The following is a 14136-nucleotide window of genomic DNA, read 5'->3' as shown; positions in this document are numbered from 1 at the left end:
TTCTTCTTCTTCTTCTTCTTCTTCTTCTTCTTCTTCTTCTTCTTCTTTTTTCTTCTTCTTCTTCTTCTTCTTCTTCTTCTTCTTTTGAAATAGGAGTCCACTTGGATTTTCTAAGTGGTGTCAATTCAGTGGTTAACCTTAGCAACACGGGAACCGATTACTCAAAGATTTAAATTTAGTGCATTAGAGAAATTATAAATTAATTTAAGAAAAGCTTGTTGCCTTCATCCAGGACAGTAACTATAATGGCAATGCCTCAAATACATATATTCCCATTAATTTTTGCAATTGAAAGTATTATAAGATTTGTGACTGGTTATAAATATATAAATATATGGTCAGCATCTTGCCAACACTTAAATCTTGCCACTTGGAAACCAATTTCTCAATGTGATGTTTACCTCAGATTGAGAAATTATTCCTTCATGATCAGATGAAAAACCTCTGTAACCAATATAGTGTTTGCTGCCCCCAAGATATTTTATGTACAGATATTTTACACAAACCTCCTAGAAATACACTTTCACTCAAAGAATCAAATATAAGGATGAGAGCCTCAGGCATTATAGCAGGTAAATAGAGGAGAACATATGGGTACAAGGCAACAATTTGTGGTAAGTTCTAAATTCATTGTATATCCATATTCATTTAATTCTGTATACACATTGATTACAGAAGGAATATGCTAAAGGTAAAACTGACTGATAAGCCTTCTTGGAAGACATACATCATGACCAATTCTGAGCCTAGGAACGATCTAATCTGTTTTAGAACTAAAAATAACAAAAACCTGAGGGGCACCCTGAGTGGCTCAGTCGGTTAAGTGCCCAACTCTTGATTTTGGCTCAGGTCATGATATCAGGGTTGTGGGATCAAGCCCTGCATTGGGCTGCATATAGCCTGCTTAAGTTTCTCTCCCCCCTCCCCGACCCTACCCTGCACCTCTCTCTCCCTCTCTAAAAAAAAAAAAAAAGACTTTTTATGTATGTCATAAAAGAATATAAAAAATAAATTAAGACTACTAAAACCAAAACCAACATCTCTGGTTCTTCCTTGTGATTTTTAAGATTAGGATATAGAGAAGTGAGCCTGGAAGATGAAACAAAGACAAGAATTAGCAGGATCAGGTGTCGGGCTAAATTTCAAAGTGAATAGGAATTTTCTTTATTCCTTCAACCATCACAGTATTGGCTCCCAAAAAAAAAAGGCTACATGTAACCAGTTATAGAATGTTACATTTTCTTCTTTCCCATAACCCTCAAAGCTTAGAGTTCCTGCAACTTCCACCCTTGCCCAACTCTTCACATTTTTCTTAGTCAACAGTTAAATGTTGTGGCAGACACAGAAATGCTAAGCCAAGAAGGGAGTTCTCATGGATAAATGCTCCAGCAACTTATTTTTCAGAAGATAGTTTTGAAGGCACTCTGCACCCTTCTGCAAATATCCTGGAGGAATCCCAGTTATTCACAGCATTGACCTCACTAATGAATCCTTTGGCTTTTCTTCTTTCCCTTCCTGTCTCACACTCCCTGCTCTCTCACTATTATTACTCTCCCAGGTAAGTTCCCTCTGCTCAAGTCCTTGTCTCAGGCTCTGCTTTGGAGAAAGCCAAACTAATATATACATCTCTTATTCATTATGAGATCTAATACATTTAGGAACTGAATAGTTACTTTTTTGTTTTTCAAAATATTTTTCATTTCTCAGCAAAGAAGTTTCTGTGAACATAGCAGCCATTCAAGAAGCCATTCATTTGGTTGATATAGTGTATTACCATTTGTTGTATAAAGTAGTCATTTGTTGTTGACGTTCTTTTGTTGTTGTTGTTAATGTTTTGTTTGATTCTCAAAGATGGCAGTCTGAAGAGAATTAAATCCTTTCGCTGGGATTTAAATTTAGTTATACAATAGAAGCTTTTCAAAGTCAATCTGATAAACTTGGGTATGGCCATCCATAAGTAGTATTTGCTTAGTTATTATTATGACAGACCCAAGAAAAGGCAGACAAGAAACTATTGGGACATTGATTTCAAGGGAAGGGATTCTCATGATGCTAATTATGGATCAATTAGGAGGTTATTTCTTTACCCTGTGTGGATTTAAGATGACTAGTTTCCAAGGGGGGGAAAAAATACATTGGGAGATGTGTGTATGTAAGGTGGCTTTAAGCCATTGTGTAGGTAAGGAAACTGTGTATCTCACACAGCAAAAGTATCAGAAAGGAGGAGGGAACCAGGTGACTCTTGAGCAGAGTCAAAGATGAATTTAAAAGTTCAGGTATCAAGCGAAGAAATTGCTTATTGAGAATATTGAGAAACATGAGAAGGAAAAACATGGATAGCCAATGAAGGCAGTCAATGAGCTTGGTTTTAAGATTGTGAAGCTTCAGGTACCGTGCGTTGTATAGTTAATCTGTGTACAAAGGCAGGTCAGTAAGTCAACAATTTGCTAAAGCACCTTCTCAGTAAAAGTTGTTCGGGTGCAGTTAATGATCTTCTGTGCATTTGGAATTCCCATGAGTCTGAGATCAAATTGATCATTCTCAAATAATTGGCCAATATTTGTGAAATGATTTGCACAAACGGATGGAGAAAATTCAATAAAGAGAAAGAGAAAATAACTATGTTTTTGTAACATCTATTATATGCCAGGCATTATGCTAGGGTTGTTCCATAGATTCATGGATTCAGTCCTCTCAGAACTGAGACCACAGATGCTGGTGATGGACAGAGCCAGAATATAAACAGAGGACTCTCACTCTGAAGTATTTGCTCTTTCTCCCGCATACGCTGCCTTGTAATTCCCGACTGTCAGACTTCAATAACATACTGTGACACAATAGAAAATATATATTGGTCTCTGCCCCCAGTTCCTGTCACAGAGTTCCTGAAACCCTTGTGATTTCCTAAGCGATAAGAGCACTAGGAACATTTTGGTTCTAATATTTGGTCTTTGACTCTAGTTTCTGATACAAGTCTTGAAACCTTTGTAATTTCCTGGGTGAGAGGAGAGTCTTTTGTACTATCGGGGCCACTCCAGGTGAGCTTCTCAATGGTTCCTGGATGAAGGATGGTCACTAGAAAGAACAAGCTATGATTAGAAGCCTGGAATTTTTTACCCCACCCCCCATTCTCTTGAGAAGGGAAAGGGGCTGAAAATGGAGTTAATGATCGATCATGCCTGTGTGATAAAGTCTCCATAAAAATTCTAGTAGTATGAGGTTAAGAGAGGTTCCAGGTTGGTGAACTGGTGGTGGTGTGGGGAGAGCGACACACTCAGAGAGGGCATAGAAGCTCTGCACTCTTCCCCAAATATCTTGCCCTATATACCTTTTCATCTGCCTGCTCATCTGTACCCTTTATCATGTCCTTTAATAAACTAGTCAACCTTAGTAAATAATTCCCTGATTTCTTTGAGCCACTCTAGTAAATTAATTGAACCTGAGGAGGGAGTCATGAGAACCTCTTATTTGGAGCCAAATTGGACGGAAGTTGTGGGTAACCTGGGGACCTACCACTTGTGATTGGCACCTAAAGTGGGGTGAAGGCAGTTTTGTGGGACTGAGCCCCTAACCTATTGGATCTGACACCATCTCCAGCTAGAAAGTGTTGAATTGGGTCACACTGTAGGAGATCCAGCTGGTATCCAGCTTTCTTTTTCCTTCCTTTTAAATGCTTTCTGTTCTTGGCTCTCCCATGTTTTTAGGTGGGAGCTCATGGTGGCCTCTGTACCCTGTTCCGCTGGGGCAGAGAACCTGCCCGTGAGGGCCACTTCTTCTCTTTCCCGTACCACTCTCTGCTGGAGAGAGAGGTGGCCACAGGCTCCCCACCCTCCTGTCTGCTTAATCTGCAGTTTAATCTGCTGCCCACCTTTTGTCCTGCTCTCACCTGGTGTCCAAGTGGGTTTTTTTTTTTAAGGTTTGATTAATTTATTTGTCAGAGAGAGAGAGAGAGAGAGTGAGAGAGAGCACAAGCAGGGGGAGCGGCAGGCAGAGGGAGAGGGAGAAGCAGGCTTCTCACTGAGCAAGGAGCCTGAGGCAGGACTCGATCCCAGGACCATGGGAACATGACCTGAGCAGAAGGCAGTCACTTAAGCGACTGAGCTACCTAGGCGTCCCTCTAAGTGGGATTTTGAAATCTCCACTGGTTGTAATAATTAGGGGCAGAGAGAGAGAGAATTGCTTGGAGGGGAAAAAACCTCCATACATTTGGTGACCAAAAGTAAAGTGTTCTGTGTAAAAGTAAAGGATACACAACTCCTAGAAAACTGAGTTGTTCCTTTTTATATACTTTACTGATTCTCCGTTTTATCCAGGATCAACTCCCATGTTTTGCATTGCTATAAAATCTAGAAATACCTTTAATTATCTTATGCAATAAGGAAATCTTTTTTTTACGGTAATGATTTGTTAATTTGACTTTCATTTTAGACTTTTGTTTAATGATGCAACAAAATTGCAATATTGAGAATCTGACCTATGTGACAAGTTTACTAGTTTCTCCAGGAAGTAAGTCATTTGTGAAAGAATAAGTCTCACTAGTTCCAAAATGGCTTCAAGGCTTGGGTCTATTTAAATAGCCAAAATTGGAAGAAACATATCCGAAGTTAATAAAATAAAATATCAATAACATACCAAAAGACTCATATCTCTGATATAGAAACAAGTGCTTAGTATTTTCTACATAGTATTTTTTATTTCATAATGTCCTAGGTATTTTATTTTATTTTTTTAAAAGATTTATTTATTTATTTTAAAGAGAGAGAGAGTGAACTTGAGGAGGGGCAGAGGGAAAGGGAGAGAATCCTCAAGCAGACTCCCTACTGAGCATAGGCTTTGATCCCAGGACCCTGAGATCATGACCTGAGCGAAAACCAAGAGTTGGCCCCAGTGTGACTGTTTACACTTGTTCTGATGCAGGTCAGTCTGAGTTCTGCTTGCCTACAATGACAGGACATGTGACACTTCATTCTGCCAACACTTTTGTCTATTCATACAATTGTGAAATATCTGTTCCAACAGAACACAGTGATAACATCTGAGTTTTGCTTAGTGTGAAAAAGTTAGATCCCTATTAAGCACACCCGTGTTCTTATCTTATTTGCTTCGGACAGTTACAAACATACTGGGTAATGGGTGATGACTTGAATATAAAAATAAATGCACAGTTCCTCTTCTCATAGGTGAACTAGAACAAGCGTTTTTCCCTGCCTACGTAGAAAGCATCCTCAAGGCTGGGAGGGTGAAGACAGACTTCTCATTAACCCTGACCTATTGCTCTTGAACATTCTTGCCATGAGCATGTGCAAGAGTGACAGCTAAAATTCTGAAACTAAATAATGCAAAACTATTCTGTTTAATGGGAGTGAATAACTTATTTTCAATATATAAATCCTCAACCTTTTGATATGCTATTTTCAGAAGAATTTAAAAGATAAAACAATAGCGAAGATGCCATTTGTTGAAGTTTTGTTCAAATGACCCATTCCACTTCAGATATTGGAGGTAAATTATCGTATGAATCTGTTTTTTAAAAAAATTGATTAAATTGAAGTGTGTTCTTCCCTGCTCCCACCAAACAAATGAACAACAAATGAAAACAAAAGTTGGTAGTTGGTAAAATACAGTTATGTGTTTGTTCCTATCATTCTTGTTCCAAAAGAAAAAAAAACTTCAAGGCAACTTATAATATACATTCAATGAGCATGGGGGGAAAAAACGCAGCTAAAACTGGGCAGATAAAGAGAACAGGTCAAAAGGAAATGAAGGTAAGAAGATATGATTAAGCCAGAAATGAGATTATTTATAAAGCCAAAATTTGGCTCTAAGTTTTCTAGCAGCCAATAGGAATAAGGAAGTTATATAAGTACTTGACTTACAGTCTTATTAAAATAAAGATAAATCAATTATTCAGGAAATCCATAAACAGTCCCAGTAATGAGACAAAGAGAAATTTCTTTTATTCTATTATAAGGAGATTACCTACAATATGAATGAAAGTTTTGGATGGATGTCACTAATCTCAATCAATAGATATTCTATTGAGGATTATGATGTGACTGAATGGCTAAGAAATTTAGTAGCACACTGCAGGTTTAACTCATCAGCTTCTCTCATTGATTTCATAGGAATAATAGAAATAAAGGTTTCTGTCATCAAATGTTGCCTTGCATAAGCGGGTGTATGCCCCACAGATCTTCTTAAAACCTTTAAAATTGCCAAAGTGCATGGTAAATCACAAACTTAGGTGATTCTGTTTTAAAAATCCCCAGAAATTTATCAAAGACCTCGTATTCTATAGCAAAAATTTGGAAAATTCTGTACTGCAAATCCTAAATATTTTATTCCTCTTACCAAATCTTGACATGTTAACTAGTGAATTTACTTTGTCTTGTATCAAACATGGCCAAATAAAAGAAATACCAGGAGAAGCACTGTGATTTTACAAGGGATTGGTGACTGGGTGTGGTAAGTTTTATCCAGGAGGCAGGAGTAAAAAGGGGAGCTGGAGTTTTCACTGGAGAAGTATGAGTCTCTCATGTTAGAGCGAGAGGGAAATAGAGTTCATTGTGTGCAGTCTCGTTTGCTGCAGCACGTAATAAACACAACTTTGTAAGTTATTTTCTTGGGGTGCAAAATAAAATGGATAATCTCCCAAGGCCTTCTGTAATTCTTGAAGATTTGGTTGAAATCCTTCCTTTAGTCTGATGTCTTCTCATAACACCATCTTCCCATAGTGAAATGGAATTCCTATGATTTCAGAAAGTCTGTTATTTATAAAACTCATGTGACAATGTTTGCTTTGTCTCTGCATCTAAGGAGCAGGCGTTATGGGGCACCTGGGTGGTTCAGTCAATTGAGCATCTGACTTTGGCTCAGGTGGTGATCTCCGGATCCTGGGATGGAGACCCTGCCTGCCCCCCACCCCTCCTTGCTCAGTGGGGAGTCTGCTTGTGCCTCTGCCTCTGCTCCTCTCCCCTTCTCATGCATTCTCTCTTTCTCTCTCTCTCTCAAATTAATAAAATAAAATCTTAAAAAAAAAAAAAAAAGAGCAGGCTTTATATCTTCCAGAGAGCACAATAACTTTTCTTACTTATGGCAGACATTACGAAGTTTTGTGCATTTGATTTAATGATATTACATGATTGATTTGATTATATAGAAGGTTTTTTTGATACTAAAAGACAAATAAAAAACTATAGACTGCAAATGACTTTAAGAACTGAAATAAGTATGATATTTTTCTATGTAAAAATTAGGAATATGCTTGTAATTATAATTATTGTCAATCTTTTAACAACAACAAAAAAACACTTGTACAAGTCATTCCTAATTGACAATATGGGCTAATCCATAAAAATAATCGCTAACATGTGTTGAGTTTACCACATAGCAGACACATTATCTCATTTAATTCCTGTGACAACTTTATGAGATGCCACTGTACTGATTATGCAGACACAGAAAAGGTACCTTAGAAAATTTGAGTGACCTTTCATGGTTACACAGTCAGCAAATGGTAGAGTCTACATTCAAATCTCAAACCTGATTTCCCAAATACTGTCTCAGTCCACTCGGGCTACTATAACAAAAATGCTATAAACTGGGCAGCTTATAAACAATAGACATTTATTTCTTGAGTTGGTGGATTCAGTGTCTGGTGAGAGCCTGCTTCCTCATTGATCCACACATGGCAGAGAAGACTAGGGAGCTTTGCGGATTTCCTTAATAGAGCACTCATCCCATTCCGGCTCCCATTCCGGCAGCTCTGCCCTTTGACCTAACCACCTCCTAAAGGTGCAAGTCCTAATATCATCACTTTGCAGGTTAGGATTTCAACATATGAATTTGGGGGAGATGCAGTTCGATTCCAGACACTATGCTCTTTCTATTCTGTTATGCTGCCTTCCGATAACAAAGTAACTGTCACCTAAATGAATTTGTTATCTTGATATTTATCCAAACTTGTTGACAAAGTATAACCAGCCTAATTAACTATAATAAAAGCAAGTAGGAAAATCACAAAATGTTAAGAGGAAGGAATTCTAAAAAAACAAACAGAAAAATAATGGCACTACTCTAAACTTTTTTTTTTTAAGTCAAATTATCATTCGGACTTGAAAGAATTGTGGTTTATTTCAAGCAAAAGTTTTTGGTCACCTCAGTCTAAAAAGGCTATTGTAGAAGAGCTATGGGCTCTGAAAACCACAGCTGCTGTTACCAACCAAGGGTAAATGTTATTTTTAAAAATATTTATTTATTTATTTGAGAAAGAGAGAGCATGGAGGGTGTGGGTGGGGAGAGAATCTTAAACAGACTCCATGCTGAGCATGGAGACCGATGTGGGGCTCAATGCTGGGCTTGATCTCACAACCCTGAGATCAAAACAAAAGTCAGACGCTTAACCGACTGAGCCATCCAGGCGTCCGGGGGTAGATGTTATTTTACAGAAGAAAAAGAACCATTGCTCTCTTATTGATTGAGGGGTGCGGGCTATTTCATTGATTGTTAAACCCATTTCACACATCAATAGCAATTTCTCAGCAGCTCTGTAAATACACTTGTGCCAATAGATTCTAACTCTCTTTTAGCCGCCTGCCTTGGTGTTTAGTCTGAGAAACACATTGTCCTGGGGAAGGTTGGTGTTTGCTTTGTATACAGTGAACACTTAGAAGTGTCATAGTAAGGGAGGAAAAAGTTTTCCTCGACCCTCTTAGGGTCCCTGGCTGTGTCTGAAAATTAAACTGACAGGCAGATAAATGAGAGGAAAGTGCACAAATTTTATTGAATTTATACATGTAAACGGGAGCTGTCATGAGAGAATGAAGACCCAAACTGACCAGAGCAGGAGGCTTTTACACCTTTTAGATAAATAAATAAATAGAAATAAATAAATAAAAGAAAGGAAAGAAAGGAGACAGGAAGAAAGAAAGAAAGAAAGAAAAGAAAGAAGAAAAAGAAAGAAAGAAAGAAAGAAAGAAAGAAAGAAAGAAAGAAAGAAAGAAAAAAAAAGAAAGAAAAGAAAAGAAAGAAAAGAAAAGAAAAGAGAAAAGAAGAGAAAGAGAAAAAGAAAAAGAAAAGAAAGAGAGAAAGAAAGAATTGACAAGACAAAGGGGTTTGGACAAAAGGCTATGGTGAAATAAGTAGAAAGATAGTTAGTTCAACAATTTGTTTGCAGATTACTCTGGTGCCTTCTCCAGGCTGATAAGAGTCTATTTCCAGTAAAATGAGAATTTATTATTTTTTTTTCAATATTTTATTTATTTATTTGACAGAGACAAAGTGAGCGAGGGAACACAAGGAGGGGGACTGGGAGACGGAGAAGCAGGATTCCCGCTGATCAGGGAGCCTGATGTGGGGCCCGATCCCAGGACCCTGGGATCATGACTTGAGCTGAAGGCAGGCACTTAACGACTGAGCCACCCAGGCGCCCCAAATGAGAATTTATTTCTTGCCTTTAAGCAGAAAAGGGGGAGCTTTTTCTGCATCTACTACTTCTTAATTGTCTTCAGCTTAAAATAACTTTTAAGTCAAAGAAGTATATTTTGGGGTGACATGTTCTGGTTTCCTTCATTAATTACTGCTTGATCACTTCAGTTGTTCTTAGTATTTTTATCTAACTAGGTATTTCACACACACACACACACACACACACACCAATCTTACTCACTTAGCAATTCTTTTGAAAACCCTGTTTTTTCTTCAGGAGAGAGATTATATCAAATTGAAAGACCTCACAGAGAGAACAGGTCTTTGCTTTTTTTTATTCAAACAAAAATATACGTATTGTGACAACACATTAATACAAAAATGCACCAAGTCACAAATGAAAGTCACTGGAGGTCCACCTCCCAGAAATAACTAATCATTAACTTAAATCATATGCTCCCTGAATTTTCCACTGTCCAGAAAAACAATTGTTTTTCTTCATTTTTTTTTTAGATTTTATTTATTTGAGAGAGAGAGTGAGTGAGAGAGAGTGAGCATGAGCGGGGGGAGGAGCAGAGGGAGAGGGAGAAGCAGACTCTCCCCTGAGCAGGGAGTCTGAGGTGGGGCTCGATCCCAGGACCCTGAGATCATGACCTGAGCCAAAGGCAGATACTTAACTGACTGAGCCACCCAGGATGAGCCCCGATTAGTCTTAATATTATAATTTTAGGCAAAGTTTTCTTTACTTCTGTTGAAAAATAAAAGTATGTCTACGAAAATGTCTATTACACAATATTTCAACCTCAGCCAAGACACATTCATATCCTAAGCAAACAGGTATTTCTTGCTTAATGGGTTATTTTCACCCTACTGAAAACCTCTGAAGGTCATCCCCTCTTCTTTAGCTATACTCCCTGGCTTGGTGACTCACTCATTCTAATGGACTTAAATACAATCCATTTACCACCGATTCTCAAATGTCTATCTCCAGCCCAGACCTCTTTTCTGAACTCCAGACTCATATCTCCAAATGCCTATTGAATGTCTCTACCTGGATGGCTAATGGACATTGCAAACTCAACATGTTTGAAACTGAGCTAATCTTTCCCCGTCTACAAAATCAACTCTACAGAGTTCTCTTTATCTCATTTGATAGTAATTCCATTCTTCTGATTGCTCAGGTCAAAACTCCTGGAGTCATCCTTGACTCCTATCTCTTTCTCACAACCCACATGTAATCCACAACAAAATCCTCTTGGCTCTACCTTTAAAAATGTAAGAATCCAACAGCTTCCTGCAACCTTCAACACCCACTCACTCACCCCACCCACCCACCACACACACACTATTCCCAATACCTTTAGCAAGAATAAATGTAAATTAGATCATGTCATTCTTTAGACAAACCTACAAAGATTCTCCGTTTTATTAAAATAAAATATAAAACCTTCACAGTGGTCTACAAGCCCAGCATTATATGTCTTCCCATTACCCTTCTGACCCTCTCTACTCTCTTTCTCTTACTCTAGTCCACCTACTCTGGCTACTTTGCTCCTCCTCAAAAGCAAGTAGCTTCCACCCAGGACCTTGGCTCTAGCTATGCAGAATGCCTGGAATGTTCTTCTCCTCCTGAGTGATTCCTTTATTGCTCTCAAGACTGTTCAAATTTGACCTTTCCAAGTATGTCTACCTTGCCTACCCCACTTTTTATAATAATTGACACCATCTCCTCAAACTGAGAACTCTTGATCTCTCCTGCATGTTTTATTTCTTTTTTCCATAGCACATTTCATCTTCCATCTCATTAGGTAACTTACTAGTGATTAGGTTTATTGTCATCTCCTGCTAAACTAGAAGCTCCACAAAAATAGGGATATTTGTTTTGCTCATTGGTGCATCCTTCACAGCTGGAAGCAGTATCTGGGCCATACTAGCTATTTTATCTTTGTTGAAGGAAGATAACTATCCCTGGGAATTTAATGCTAAACCCAAGTACAGTGTAAAAATATTTTTCATTATTCATGATTTACTGAAAATGTTACAAAGAATTTGGCCTTATGTTATGACATAGATGTTCATGAATTTTTTGCCTTTGTAATAACATTTATTTAAAAAATCTTCTCCATCTATCCTGGCATTCATCTGCATGGTCACATTTGTTTTGTCATAGAGCTGCACAAGAGTTTCATCCCACATGCAACCTCAGCGGTCAACTTTGAAAGACATAGCTGAACTAGACTGTATCATAAGGCTTAAAATTCTTGTATTTGCCAAGGAACCTCACAACTTTTTATATATCCTCACTTAAAATTCATCTGATTTCTCTTCAGCCTGTGTACTAGGACAGCTATAACAAATTACCATAAATGTGGTGGCTTAAAAACCAGGAATTTATTATCTCATAGTTCTCTAGAAGTTTTAAGTTAGAGTGCTGTGAGGACCACACTCCCATCGAGGGCTCCAGGGGAGAATCCTTCATTGCTTCCTCCAGCTTCTGGTGGCTCCTGGAGTCCCTTGGCTTGTGGCTGTGTCACTCCAATCTCTGCCTCTGTCTTCACGTGGCCTTCCTCTGTGTGTGTATCTGTGTCTACCTCTTCTTCTCTTTTCTCTACAAATACAGCAAATATTGGATTTAGAGTCTACCCTAAATCCAAAATGATTTCATCTTGAGATCCTTAACAAATCACATCTACAAAGACTCTATTTCCAAATTAAGATCCCCTGGGGCTCCAGGTGGACATGAATTTGGGGGGAAACTATCCCACTGTAGTGTATAAAATCCACATGGTAAAATTTTTAAAATCACTTATATTATTCATCATGATTTGTGCCTCTTGAATGTTCAATTTTTAAATTTTGCCGTCTTTGAGTTGTGTTTTTGTTTTGCTTTGCTTTGCTTTCTTTTTGTAAGATACACTAAGCACACAACTTACAACCTTCCTTTAGAATAGTCCTCAAAGGTATGGAAACAATGACAAATAAATATTTTTGTTCTAAGTAGTTGAGAGCAAATGCATTTCTCTCAAATGTTCTATTGCACAGAAAGATAAGGGATCAGAGTCAAGAAAACAGAAAAAAAAAAAAAAACACATAAAATTGCAGTTAGAATGTTTGTATAATTGGACTCTGTCCAGGTTACCTTGACCCATGTACTGCATGGCAACTTCCTGGCCCTACAAGTTAAGCATTAGTGGAGTCCTTCCCCCTACCTTGACCAATAACAGGAACATTTTCAATACCGTGAAGAAAACCACAGAGGTGTATAAACAGAGGATGTTTCACTGATGGTGTGGCTGCAGCTGAGTGACAAACAGAAACCTCCCACAGACTGAGCCAATAGCAGACCATGGCAGAAAAAGGGAGTAAGAAACTCACTAGCAGATTCTCAAAACCCTTTCATTTTCAGAAAGTTGAGCACTCCAGCTAGGGATGGGCTTTTTAAATACACGAATAGTTAGAATAGATCCATTGTACATTTCATAGGTTTGTTAATGATGATGTCACAGATACGTAACATTTTCTTGTGTATACTACTCCTATATAAATTATAAAGCAGTTGCTTCCTATAGTTGAAGATCTAGGAATGAACATTTCATTCAATCAATATATGAAAACATACATCAGAAGAATTCTGTTTGGATAACAAGTTCAATGTCTTATTAGATACACTCAGGTAACAAGAAATAGAATAAAGAAATACATAATATGCTCTTCACTGTTGTTTTGATCCAAGAAGTTTGGCTTCTAGTACATCTGCTAGAAAAGCATAAAATAAATATAGCTTAAGCAAATTGTTGAGTTATTTAAAAGGAACATCTAGAAGTTAGCATGTCTATATATTGCCTTACCCACACTTTTCATAACCACTCAAATAATTGAGAGCTGAGATGACCCTGAACCCTATCTCTTCTTCTACAGCTAATTATTTTAGTGCTTTAAATTGATTAATCTGAGTCTAAAGCATTACAAGGTTGTCTTCTCAAATTGACAGTGTTTTTCTTCTAAAATATATTTGCATTACTGGGTTTTAATAGAAAATTATAGAAAATGAGACAGCAGTAAGCACAGTAAAGTTATTTAGTTAGTCCTTCCAGAAAAGTTGCCAATTTAGAGAAAGAATCCCTTCAACGAGTAACCACAGGACTATGTTTTCATGTATAGAACAATAAAATAATCCATTGCTTAAAAAAGAAGCAGGGAAATCAGAAATTAATGCTCTTGTTTCCAGAAGAATGCCAACAAAACTACAGAAATAATGATAGAAGGAGAATATCATCATTTTGGAAACACTGTTAGCAATGATTAATTCAGACAAGATTTGTTGATTTGTGTTAAAACTCACTGCATGAAAATCTGGTAACAAGACATTCTAATCTCAACGAATCACTCCCAGGATTACTTATTAATTACAAAAGGGAACAAGTACATTTACAAAGGACAAATCTGACAGACAGCACCTTAACCAAGAGATCAACCATGCTGTCCATAATAGGAGAAACTGAGATTGCATGCTTCTTGATGTGATGCTTTGTGAAGAACACACATCACTTTGTTGTTCTCCAGTGACCTTAAATATTTGACTTGAACCTGATAATGAAGAAGAAACTATACAACCAAGAGTTGAGAGGCATTCTGCAAAACATCTGACATCAATTCTTCAAAAATAGCAATGTAACAAGAAGACAAAATAAATTAATGGCTAGGAAACTG

Source organism: Phoca vitulina, unplaced genomic scaffold (assembly GCF_004348235.1).
Source record: "Phoca vitulina isolate PV1807 unplaced genomic scaffold, GSC_HSeal_1.0 scaffold14, whole genome shotgun sequence".
NCBI lineage: Eukaryota > Metazoa > Chordata > Mammalia > Carnivora > Phocidae > Phoca > Phoca vitulina.
This window is presented reverse-complemented; position numbering follows the sequence as displayed.